The following is a 12,259-nucleotide window of genomic DNA, read 5'->3' as shown; positions in this document are numbered from 1 at the left end:
TAGGGAAATCACACAACACTGTTGGCGGGACCAGAAGTGCATGAAGCCTTCACATTATATTATGGTGTATGGTTGCTGCTGTTCTTCTTTCAGAATATTGTTAGCTTCTGTGGTATACAAATTTCATAATAATTTGCAAGCCTAATATGAATAGGCAATATACAAGTCTGGACTTGGCAGATTTATCAACCTCCAAACCAGTTTTGGAGTTCACACCTGACAGCAAGGGAGAACCATGTGCCTTGGACAGAATGCATTGCCTACATTGGGGGGGGGAGTTTCTTCTGATGCTAGTAGAGTGGGAGTCAAAGAACATGCCAAGACAATAAAATCTACTCCAGAGCAGAGCCACCTACATGTCAGCTCCTATGTATTAAGAGTAGACACATTTTGTTCAACTTGCTTAATCTGTTATGTTAGAGGAGTGCTTCACAGTTCACACACAAGAACATAAGAGCCTGCCAGATTAGGCCAATGGCCCATCTAGTCCAGCATCCTGTTCTCATGGTGGCCAACCAGACACCTATGGGAAGCCCATAAGCAGGACCTGAGCAAAAGAGCACTCTCCCCTCCTGTGGTTTCCAGCAACTGGTATTCAAAAGCATACTGCCTCCAACTGTGGAGGCACAGCATAGCCATCACGGCTAATAACTACTGATAGCTTTATCCTCCATATATTTGTCTAATCCTCTTTTAAAGCCATACAAGTTTGAGGCCATCGTTGCCTCCCATGGGAGCAAATCCCATAGTTTAACTTCCTACATGAAGATGGTTGGGAGACAACACACATATCACTTTTGCACCAGTGAACTATTTTCATGAAGACAAAATGGAATGAGTGAAGTGTCCTTTCCAGAATTGTCTGATAGATGTAAGGTTTAAGACAGCTGCATAAAAGCATCTACTACAAGAGGCATGCACTTCAACTTGCAATTGTACATACTGTAAAATAAATTACACAACAAAAGGTTATTGAGTTGTAGAGTGTTCCTGTGAAGGTAACCATCTGCCTCTGAATACTTCTGAAAACAACCCTTGCACCCTTTTACATGCCATTAAAGAGACTGTCTTCAGGTCGATTCCGACTTATGGCGACCTTATGAATAGGGTTTTCATAATAAGCAGTATTCAGAGGTGGTTTACCATTGCAACAAATAATTCCTTACGGATAAGAACTGGAATTTGCAGCTATTACCAAAAGCTTTGGGAACAATACCTTTTAGCTAAGTCAGAATCCACAATGCACTATTCCATAATTGCTGCAACAATTATAGATATCAGTAATCACAAACAATGCAATGACGCACCAAGGACTACCTTTACTTACGTCTACACCTTTCATCTCAATCTGGTACCTTAAGAATATGTACATTCTTTACAATAGCACTGCTATAAAGTCCTTTTGACACACGATTAATCCCTCTGTGTAGCTCTGTATTTTGTCCCAACAACAAACAAGTTTAACATTTTACCACTTGGAAGTAGAATAATTTACTCCAGTATTTATAAAACAAGATTTTCAGCCTGTATCAAATAGATAGGAATTTATTTCAAATATGAAAAAGGAAGCATTCGGACACATCTCCATCACACCACGCTACCGATGGGCTGTAGCCCTATGAGCACTTAGGAGTGAGTAAGCTCCAATAAATCTAGTGGGGCTTAGGGGCACAGCTAGACAGTGCAGCAGCAATCACATGCTTTCATACAGTGGGAAAGGTGGAGGTTTAATTTTATCAAAGGAATGCACAGCCAGAGGGAGCCGAACACTTCCTTCCCTATCTGCTTTACCTCCTTGAAGCCCATCATCGCTGTGCCTTGTTCCCCCATGTCGGAAGGCAGAGCTGGGGTCCCAATCCTGGGGAGCTGGATCCCGGAGAGTTGGGAGAAGAGTATTCGGATGGATGGCAGAGGGAAGGGGGAGGAACTTCCCCCCTTTGGAGCGAAGACGAAACAGAGGAACTGCCAGTGATAAGGTCGCTTAGCAACGGGGAGCCTGAGCCCTCCCTGGACATTCTCACGCCTCCCCCTCTTTCAGGCTCAGAGCAAGAGGGGGAAGAGGGAGGGCTGCTCACAGCCGAAAAGCGGGGAGGCAGTTTACCATCAGCCCCTCCCCTATCCCCCATCCTGGAATCGGAAACTTCAGAAGAGGAGGGGGTGATGCTTCCCCCCTCACCGCACACACGCAGACAGCTGAAAAGACAGGAGAGAAGGGGGGAAGGCGGGCAGTACCTGAGGGGCAGTTAAGGAGGAGCGAAAGATTGCGCGCCCGTTTGGCCCCTTCTTAAAGAACAGGCAGGAAGAAGTCCCTTGCTCTGTCAACTTTCTCCCAATGCCGCAGGACCTGTATCCCTGTATTGATTCATGAGAAAACGCAGTCTTTGTTTGGACATTACCCTAATAAAACACGAATTAACTACAATCGTTGGTCTGGTTCCTGAGTCACATCCTGGGCCTAACACCCCAGCCCCACTCAGATGTAAGTGATCTCTGGCAACAGCTCTCAAGAATTTAAAGCAGGGGAGGGAAAAGGCTCAGGTGATCTCCCTTGCAAGCCCCTAATTAACCCTATCCTCTACTTCTGTGGTGAAAATTGGGGGGAGCACCTGAGCAAACAAATGTGGTCGACGCTGTGCATCCAGTTTGGCCCTCAGGCATTAAACCCAGAAATCTGTTGACTGAGCTGCTAGAGCTCTAGGTGGAAAAAGAGTAAAGTTTGCCTACATGGGACAGACTCTTCCCTCTCCTAACAATGCTAGCTCTTCCCCCTCAAGAAATGCTCTGCTCACTCGGGGCTTACAAAGTAGAAAAGGAAAGGACTGCCCTATACTTCAGACAGTGTCACTTGACTACATTATACCACCAAAGGTCAACAAATGGTAGCTTCTCATCCAGGAACTTTCAACATAAGAACAGAAGTGATCATTATAGACTGGCTTTGAGAATGTCTTTCTGCTGCCTAAGTTGCCTGGAAGACAGGGGAAAATATTTATTTAAAATCATTTATAAATGGCTTACTAATTTAAAAATCTCTAAGCAGTAGCCATCACCTGATGACAAATAAACAATCTAAAGGCACCACACACTCATGTAAGGTAGTATATGGCTTAGGTAGGACCAGGATCCTTAAAGAGACCGTCTCTTCCAATACGCTGCTGCGCATCCACTGAGGACACCAGGAGAGGCCCTTTTGCATATCTGGTTCCACTATTTTCAGAAGTGTAGTTGGTAAGATAGTTCCCAAAGCAGCCTCAGAAGATCCAAGAGCAACTTGGCTCCCTCTGTGCTGGATCTTCCATCAGTGTTTTTAAGATGTTTTGTTTTAATGTTTTAAAGTCCTGTTTTTAAGAAGTTTTGAAGTGCTTTCTGTGTTTTTGTTTGCTACCCTGGACTCCTTCTGGGAAGAAGGACATGATTCACTAGAAAAGACAATAATACTGGGAAAAACAGAAGGGAGTAGAAAAAGAGGAGAGCCAAACAAGAGATGGATTGATTCCATAAAGGAAGCCATAGACCTGAACAGGGCGGTTCATGACAGATGCTCTTAGAGGTCACCGATTCATAGGGTCACCATAAGTTGTAATCAACTTGAAGGCACATAACAACAACAAAAATTTTGCTCAAGAAAGTCCTGGCCTAACCTCCGTTTGATATTTGCCTCCTCTGGTTCCTTCTCTTCTTCCACCTGTTGTTTTTTTGGTGTCTGTGTGCAAGAGTGGTTTCAATTTCTCTGATGTTCACACCCTTGAGCACTCTGTATCCAGAGTGGAAAAGTGAGATAATTTAACAAAAATATCAGGCCACAGCCCCCAAAACCCAAGAATCCTGCTCCCCAACCAAACAGCCAAAAACAAAAAAGCCTAAAATCTAATTTGGCTCATGGACAGGGGAAAAAAGGATACTTTTTCAGTTAACTTGGTGGAAATTTATTGAGTTTGTAAGCTTAGCTGAACATGATAGATCTCCCCCACAGGCATTAATTCCTTTATAGTTTCTTGAAGATATTGAAAGTTTGTATTTGTATTCTTGGAATTTGAACATTAGTAAAGGATGATTATACTGGATAAGGGCTAATAAACTGAGGCTCAATCCAGACAAGACTGAGATGCTGCTAGTGGATGGTTCATCTGACCAGATGGTGGATGTTCAACCTGTCCTGGATGGGGTTGCACTCCCCCTGAAGGAGCAGGTTCATAGTTTGGGGGTTCTCCTAGAACCATCTCAGTCACTTGAGGCTCAGGTAGCCTCGGTGGCACGGAGTACTTTCCACCAACTCCAGTTGGTGGCCAGCTATGCCCCTATCTGGACATGGATAACCTGGCTTCAGTTGGTAACCTCCAAATTAGATTACTGCAAAGCGCTCTATGCGGGGCTGCCTTTGAAGATGGTTCGGAAACTGCAGCAGCCAGATTTGTAACAGGGACCAGATGGTTCAAACATAAAACTGATTCTGGCCTGCCTGCATTGGCTGCCTGTATGTTTCCAAGCTCGAGTCAAGGTGCTGGTTTAAACCTATAAAGCCTTACAAGGCTTGGGACCACAATACCTGATGGAACACCTCTCCCAATATGAACCCATCCTTACACTATGCTCAGCATCAAAGGTCCTCCTCCGGGTGCCTACTCCAAAGGAAGCTGGGAGGCTGGCAACAAAGGAGAGGGCCTTCTCAGTGGCGGACCCCAAATTATGGAATTATCTCCTTGACTAGGTGTGCCTGGCGCCACACTGTTATCTTTTTGGCGCCAGGACAAGACTTTCCTCTTCTCCCAGGCATTTTTAACAGCAGTTAAATAGCATATTTTTAACTTTCCTATCGGTTTTTAGGGGTTTTAATTGGTATGGTTTGGATTTGTATGCTTGTTTTTAATGTTTTTAATTGTTGTAAACCACCCAGAGAGCTTCGGCTATGAGGCGGTATATAAATTCAATAAATAAATAATCCTTTCCTGTATGTAACAAGTTTGAATAGACCAGAGGCAGTGGAGGGAGGGGTTTTACAGGATAAAAAATGTACTGTTCTCTTTTTTATAATTTTTAATAAATATATATATATATATATATATAAATTTGGATAGGAAGGTACCAAGAGGAAAGTCTGAAGGTACCATGTTGTCCACAGGTGACATCTTCAACAGTTTACAGCTAGCCCAAATACAATCAAGTGGACTTAATTTTATTTATTTGTTTTATTTATTAAATTTATATTCCACTCTTCCTCCCAAAGGACCCAAATAAATACATTTCCTTAAGAAAACTCCACCTAACACTTTTGAGAATTACACCAGTCAACACAGAGGGTGATCCCTACTAAGGGGAGAAACTTGCTTCAGATTGCATTTAAAGCTGAACTAACCTAATTCACACTTTATAAAACAAGATGCAAATTGAAACACATCCATCCTTTTGAAATCTATACACTTCTCTAAATTTTGTTATGCAGTTCTCCAGCTAACTAATGCAAACATAAATGCACATACTAGTCCAAAGTGTGCATATAATCAACATAAATGTATGTATTAGTTAAAATAACATAATGCATTATATTGTAACATATATTATGAGTTGTTTTGCAAAAATGTGTACATTAGGAGAAAATGCTGATGAATGTTCATGAGGACTTTTCAAACTGATATAGAAATGTGGAAAACCTAAGATAGGAAAAATGAGATACTGAGAGAAACCAAAACTGCCATATTCAGCTATTCCTCACTGTTGAAAAGTAGGGGGTGGGGAGAGAAGTTAGTAGTACTTAAAATGAGGTGTTAATTTATCTACATAACACAACACGAATTCCGCAATGTTCATTTTCTCTGGAAAAATACAAAGTTCAGAAGTGATGTTTGCTCCTCTGACCCATATTTCTTTTGACGTGCAATGTACAGTGTACTAACTGCAAAAGAGGGAAACTCTCTCTTATTTCCATTATTACTACAGGATTTTGACAGCAGCAGAACTGGGACAATGTAACACAGTAGTATGTCCAGAAGATTTTAATCAATCTAAACAGATTTCAAGAGAAGATAGAATCTGCCTTGGGTGAAGTAAACAGCAGAGTTGCTGCAAGTTCAGTTTGTGGATCCTCACCGCTGTCCACATTATCATCAGCATTTCTGTCTATTCAACTCAGTGGAAAGCTCTGCTGCTTTCCCCAACACTGGTAAAGTGTCTTAACACATCTCACAAGAGCAAAATGTAGAGGTACCCTTACAGCAGCAGAAGATGAATGCATCACCAAATAGTAATAATGTCAGAAGTGACATATATTGGGTTTTAAGATGCCCAGCATTTGCCTTTGCAAGCTATTGCTTTGACACACCAGAAAGTAGACGTTAATTAGAAGAACTATTCAGGGCATAGCCAAGGGCTGCTGCAAACCTGAAGGTTTTAACTCCCACCCCACCCCTCCCATAGATCAGTAGGCTCTGGTGCCATATCAAGCTGGTTTTAAAGTACCCTCAGTTTCAAATATGGCTTACTATGTGCAGGGGTGGGGGAGTTGCTGTTATAGAAAACAACTTCAAAGCCCCTTTGGTCTTGGAAAACTAGTTGCACAGTTCCTTTGGATCCTGGGCCAAGTTTCTATATTATTTGAATTTCTTGTGTGTATTTGAAGTGAAATACACCCAGTTTAAAAGAACAGCAGGTAGCTCACTGGAAAGAGGGCATCAGCCACAAACAATTTATACTAAAACAAGCCAAGACCACTCCCTCAAAGAATCAGTTCTCACCCAACATATCTTTAAAGCATTATGTGGGAGGTGGCCTTGAACTTCATGGTACAACCTTATAAAAAAGGCAAGAAAGAACAAATCATGAACAGTCTCATCCCAGCCCTCTCACTCACACTCACTCACTCACTCACACACACACACACACACACGTGTAAATTCAGGTTTCACAATAAAGTACTGGGAGTAGGCTCTTCAAACAAACAAGGATTTATTGCTGAGTCATCTGCCAGCCAAGCCAAGTTGTTGATCTTTGCCTGTTCTAGATATAACATGAAAAGGATCATAATTATAAACTGAAGAGGCTCAAACTTGATTGTTGTATTATAGAAGAAATGCACTACAACATATTTAAAGAACCCCTGAATTAGGGTTCCAGCCCAGGTACTAAAAATAGTAATTAAAAATTAACTTATGGTGCACTTAACACTATACATCAGTGCAAATTCACAGTCTTCCCCACACTTCCCTACCCAGTGGAAAAACATGTTTAATCTAAAAAGCCCTTCTTCGGGAACCTAACAGAATAAAGAGGTTTAAGTACTCCTTGTTATCCACACACAATGGAATTTACAACCAGGATTAATTTGAGATATTAGTTGGTTGTTACTAATTTTTGTGGCCTAATCAGTAGTGATTGACAACTTCCTCAGAAAAAAGTATTAGATTAGAATTGCTCACTGTAACTTTTTATGTTACAGTGCTCTACTTCTCCTTTACATCTTCTTCAGGTGAGGCAGTCGACGTGCTGAACCGCTGCCTGGCTGCGACAATGGACTGGATGAGAACTAGCAAACTGAGACTCAATCCTGACAAGAATGAGATGCTGTTGGTGGATGGTTTCTCTGATCGGATGGTGGATATATACCCTGTCCTGGATGGGGTTACACTCCCCCTAAAGGAACAGGTGCGTAGTCTGGGAGTCATCTTAGACTCTTCCCTCACACTTGAGGCTCATGTAGCCTCGGTGGCCCGGAATGCGTTCTACCAACTTCGGTTGGTAGCCCAGCTACGTCCCTATCTGAGTAAGGAGGACCTCACATCAGTGGTACATGCTATGGTAACCTCGCGTCTGGACTACTGCAATGCGCTTTATGTAGGGCTACCTTTGAAGACGATTCGGAAGCTACAGCTAGTGCAAAATGCGGCGGCCAGACTGCTAACAAGAACTAAGCGGTCTGAGCATATAACACCTGTGCTAGCCCGTTTGCACTGGCTTCCAATATGCTTCCGGGCCAGATTCAAAGTGTTGGTACTTACCTATAAAGCCTTATACGGCGCGGGACCACGATATCTGTCGGAACGCCTCTCCCGATATGAACCGGCCCGTACACTACGGTCTACTACGAAGGCCCTCCTCCGGGTTCCGACTCATAGGGAAGCCCAGAGAGTGGTGACAAGATCCAGGGCCTTCTCAGTGGTGGCCCCCGAACTATGGAATGGTCTCCCCGAGGAGGTGCACCTGGCGCCGACACTATCATCTTTTCGGCGCCAGGTTAAAACCTGTCTCTTCTCTGAGGCATTTTAATTCCTGTTAATTCTAAATTATTATATTTTGATTTTAGACTGTACAGTTTTTTGTACAGTTTTGTATTGTGATATACTGTATTGTGTTATTTTTATTGTATTTTTAATGTTCACCGCCCAGAGAGCTGTTGCTAGTTGGGCGGTATATAAGCTTAATAAAATAAATAAATAAATAAATGTTAGCATTTATATCCAACCCTTTCTCCAAGCACACATGGAGTTATTTGATGATGTCCCATCAGGGCTAATTAGGCTCAACCCTGCTTGGCTTGAAATCAGAGACAGAACTACATCAAGCACCTACAGAGTATAATCTGGGTGTGATTCCAAGTACTGCAAATGTTATGTTAAAAGTAGACCTCACAAGGGAAAGACATATCAGACTAATGTTTAAACTAGAGCTGAACTACAGGAATTACATTTACTTACCCTTTAAAATCTATTAGTCTGGAAACCTTTAGAGAGCATTCGAACATACATATTTAGGAACCTTTACTTTGTTTGCTTTTAAAAGTTCTCCTGTCTACAGCACTACACCACAAACAGGCTTCTAATCTTTTATGATCATCTTGTATGATCATAAGAAAATATGTTTAAAAACTAATCTGCCCAAAAGAACATAGAACATATGGAGAAGATAAACAAATGCTTCATCTGTTTAAAAGAACCAAATGTACAGATTAGTTGGTTGCCAGCAATATAAAAACAAACACAAGTGACTCGAAAAAAGAACGAGAGGAAAGCGATGATACAAGGTGTTGAAAGTTTTTTTGCCATTTTTGTTCAAGCACATCAACCAGCCTTCCCCAATTTGGTCCCCTCCAAATGCTTTGTCTGTTGGTCACATTGTTGGTCACTGGGGCTGATGACAGTTGAAGTCCAACAAATCTGAAAGGCACGAAGATGAGGAAGGGATGGTCCAATGAAGTGAAGGGAGGCCTTGGAAGCATACCATATCTATGCCAAAGACCAAAGTTTATTTGTGAGATCTACCACACCACCTATAAAATCAATGAATGAATCCATTTGCTGAAGCTAAGCATGTCTGTGCATGGATGGCGGACCACCTGGGAACCCCATGTTCTTCAATAGCTGCCTTCAGTTCCTTGATGGAAATAAGAAAGGCAGGATATGAATATGAATTAAAATTAAATTAAAATATTTCTAGAAACCAATTCAATTCCTAAGTCTGTGATGGAACCAATCTAAACTGGTCTACCACAATTCCATGGAGATTTTGACTTATGAGTACTGCCCCTTTACATAATGGTGTTCATCATGGGTCAAATCATCAACTCCCAACCTCATATCACTCATCTCTAAGACAGGCCAGAACAAAGCAAGGCAGACAAAAACAAGCATCTTCAACAGAAATCAATAGAAACATGCAGAAAAAACCCTAAAAATGCAAGTAAACACACTTTTAAAAATAGCATCTAGTTGGGTGCTTAGTGTGGAGGACAATTTCTTACAGTAACAGATGCAGACACTCTTAGGAGATCCAACGAAGTGCAGCAAAGGCAGGACAAACACAACGCTCACTGCTGCTATTGAAGTTAAGCAAAATGCACTTTAACTGAGAATAGCAGAGTGCAATCCACACTGGTGCCCTTTTCCATGGTGAGGCATCACTATACTGTGTATTTTTCGCAAATGCAGTTTCCACTAACAGGACATACTGCACGGAATACAACACTGTGCCTCCCTTTTTATAAATGGCATTCTGTGCTACACGCAAAATACAATAAAAAGTGGAAAGTTCTTAAGTCACTTATAGTATATCATCTTTTTTATCATGCAACATAGGAAGTGGGTGGAGCCTTAAAGGTTTGTTTGTTTTTTACCCAGGTATATGCATTAACACCTCTGCAGACAGTTAATGAAAAATAATGGAGGAATTGCTCTCAATTAATTGGCATAGGTGGAATGAAAAGGCTGGATTTTCAGAAACAACTGGGGGGATGTCACCCCACAGCAAGGACCCATTGCCCCAAGAGTCCTTGTGGCTGGGGGTGCAACATTCGTCTTCCCCCCCCCGTTTCTGTGGATCCAGTCTTTTCTTTTAAATCCATGCGGTAATGGAGGTATGGCACTCTCTGCAGAAACAGCTTCAGAAGACATGTACATAGCTATCACCCCACAGTTACACTCCTCCCAGAATGACAAATGTTCCCCACCCTCACCCCATTTGGGGAAAGGGGCTTTCAAATTACACAGAACAGTGTGCAGGTCCATTGAGAAGAACCATACAGAACAGCAAAAAATGATGATGACCATTCAGTCATTGAGAGTAAAATGGATTAAACACCCTACCTACAGATTCAATCCCATCTGCCTTAAGTTAAAGATGCAGCAGGGGAGGAAAGATGGGGAAGAAGGGCACTGAGCTGGTTCTTCAGGACTGAAGTAACTCCTTTCAATGATAATAATAATATAGCACGCAGCCTATTTCACATGGAAATCCAGAGCAAGAGAATAATGCAAAAAGGTTTTATAAAAGTAGCTGAAAAATCCTGGGAAGAGGGATCAAAAGTGGCAGAAGTACTGCTGATTGGGACATGCATTGTGCGCCTCATGAGCAAGTAGGCAGCAGCAGCACTGAGGGAAGGGGAGAGAATGCTCATGTGCACTGGACTCATAAGCTCAATAGAATAGTTAGAATGGGGCGGGAGGTGAGAGCAGTGCTTGGAACATTCATTTTAAAAAGGAACTAGTTCTACTTCAAGTTCACCCTGTCCAAAAAGGAAACTAGTTCCAGTTCAAGTTCATCATTTTACAAAACAAACTAGTTTCATTTAAGCTCATCCATGGCAAAATAAATAAATAAATAAACATTCAGAATGTTACAAGCTGCTGTGCTGAAGTATAGGGTCCAAAAGTAAATCAGGGGGCACACACAAGTATTAAGATATCTGACAGATGGAATGTCAGCAGGTGAAGCCATAAATTGTATCCATACTAGAAAGGGCTGACCTTGTTTAATTTGTGCCAGCCATACAGTTGTGAAAAACACAAGACATCATTCGTTTTCTACTTCATCCTGCAAGCTGCTCCTGTTCAAAAAGAGCAAATATTTTCAGCAAGGGCAATATGAGATATGCCTCGCATTCCTTCTTTCTGATTGCTTTAGCAACAATGACTACGTGACTAAGCATCCTTAGCAACAGCAGCACCTCCATACTGGCCTAAAAAGCCTTAGAACATTGTCTCCATGCTTTGCTTTCTAACTATGTCCAATTGCCTTACTTGTTTTTAATGAAAGCTAAGAGTCCAGGCCTTGTGCTAGGGGGGGGGGGGTGACGGTGGGAATGAATATGAACTACAAATAATTCAAAAATCTATCCCAAAATGAACTTAATTCATCTTTACTTCACCTGGCAATTAAGAGAACTATTGTCAGGTGTAGTTCAAAGATCTTTGAAGTAGTTCAGTGAACTTTGAGTGAACTAGTGGATTCTAAGCCCCAGGTAAGAGTACTACTTAATTACTTATGTAAAAAAAAAAGCTAGCTAGTATATCTCTTGTCTGTTTCATTCCTAGCCCCCCCAAGTATGTAGGTTGCAGGACTGGTGACAGCAGACTTTAGCTTGGGAAGGTTCTCTTTTATTCTCATCCCCCTATGTTCCAATTTTGCCATCTTATATTGTTTTGATTAGTTTATTGTAATGTTTCTGCAGCTTTGGCTGTATTAGTGTATTCTGTTCATAATTTGGGGGACCTTTCAGACTAAAGCAATACATGTAAATAGACAATAAAAATAATTGAAAAAGAACATTGCATAGTAATTTTCAGGCCTGTATCACTGGCAAACTGAAATTACTGATGAAATAATGTTTTTAAGCTGTGTTTTGGAATGTTTTTAATTATTATTTATTTATTAAACTTGTATACCGCCCCACAGCCGAAGCTCTCTGGGCGGTTCACAATAACCAAAAACAAATACAATTTAAAATACATCTTTCAAAAAACAATTCCAAACACAATCCAAAAATTTAAAACAATAT

The 12,259-nt window shown here is 41.5% G+C and overlaps 1 protein-coding gene and 1 long non-coding RNA gene across 8 annotated transcripts in view; one reads left to right on the top strand and one right to left on the bottom strand.

Annotated features, from left to right (window-relative positions):
- LOC133368640 (uncharacterized) overlaps positions 1-7,922 on the top strand; it is a 62,788-nt gene extending 54,866 nt beyond the window's left edge. The window contains exon 3 of the long non-coding RNA XR_009758719.1: positions 7,460-7,922. This is a non-coding gene — a long non-coding RNA (uncharacterized LOC133368640). The remainder of the gene's footprint in view (positions 1-7,459) is intronic.
- The window catches only part of RNF144B (ring finger protein 144B), a 95,098-nt gene that overhangs the window by 41,555 nt on the left and 41,284 nt on the right, over positions 1-12,259 (bottom strand). The window lies entirely within an intron of this gene.

This window comes from Rhineura floridana, chromosome 1 (assembly GCF_030035675.1).
Source record: "Rhineura floridana isolate rRhiFlo1 chromosome 1, rRhiFlo1.hap2, whole genome shotgun sequence".
In the NCBI taxonomy this organism is placed as follows: domain Eukaryota; kingdom Metazoa; phylum Chordata; class Lepidosauria; order Squamata; family Rhineuridae; genus Rhineura; species Rhineura floridana.
Note: the sequence above shows the minus strand (reverse complement) of the source record. Positions and strands in the feature narration are given on the sequence as shown.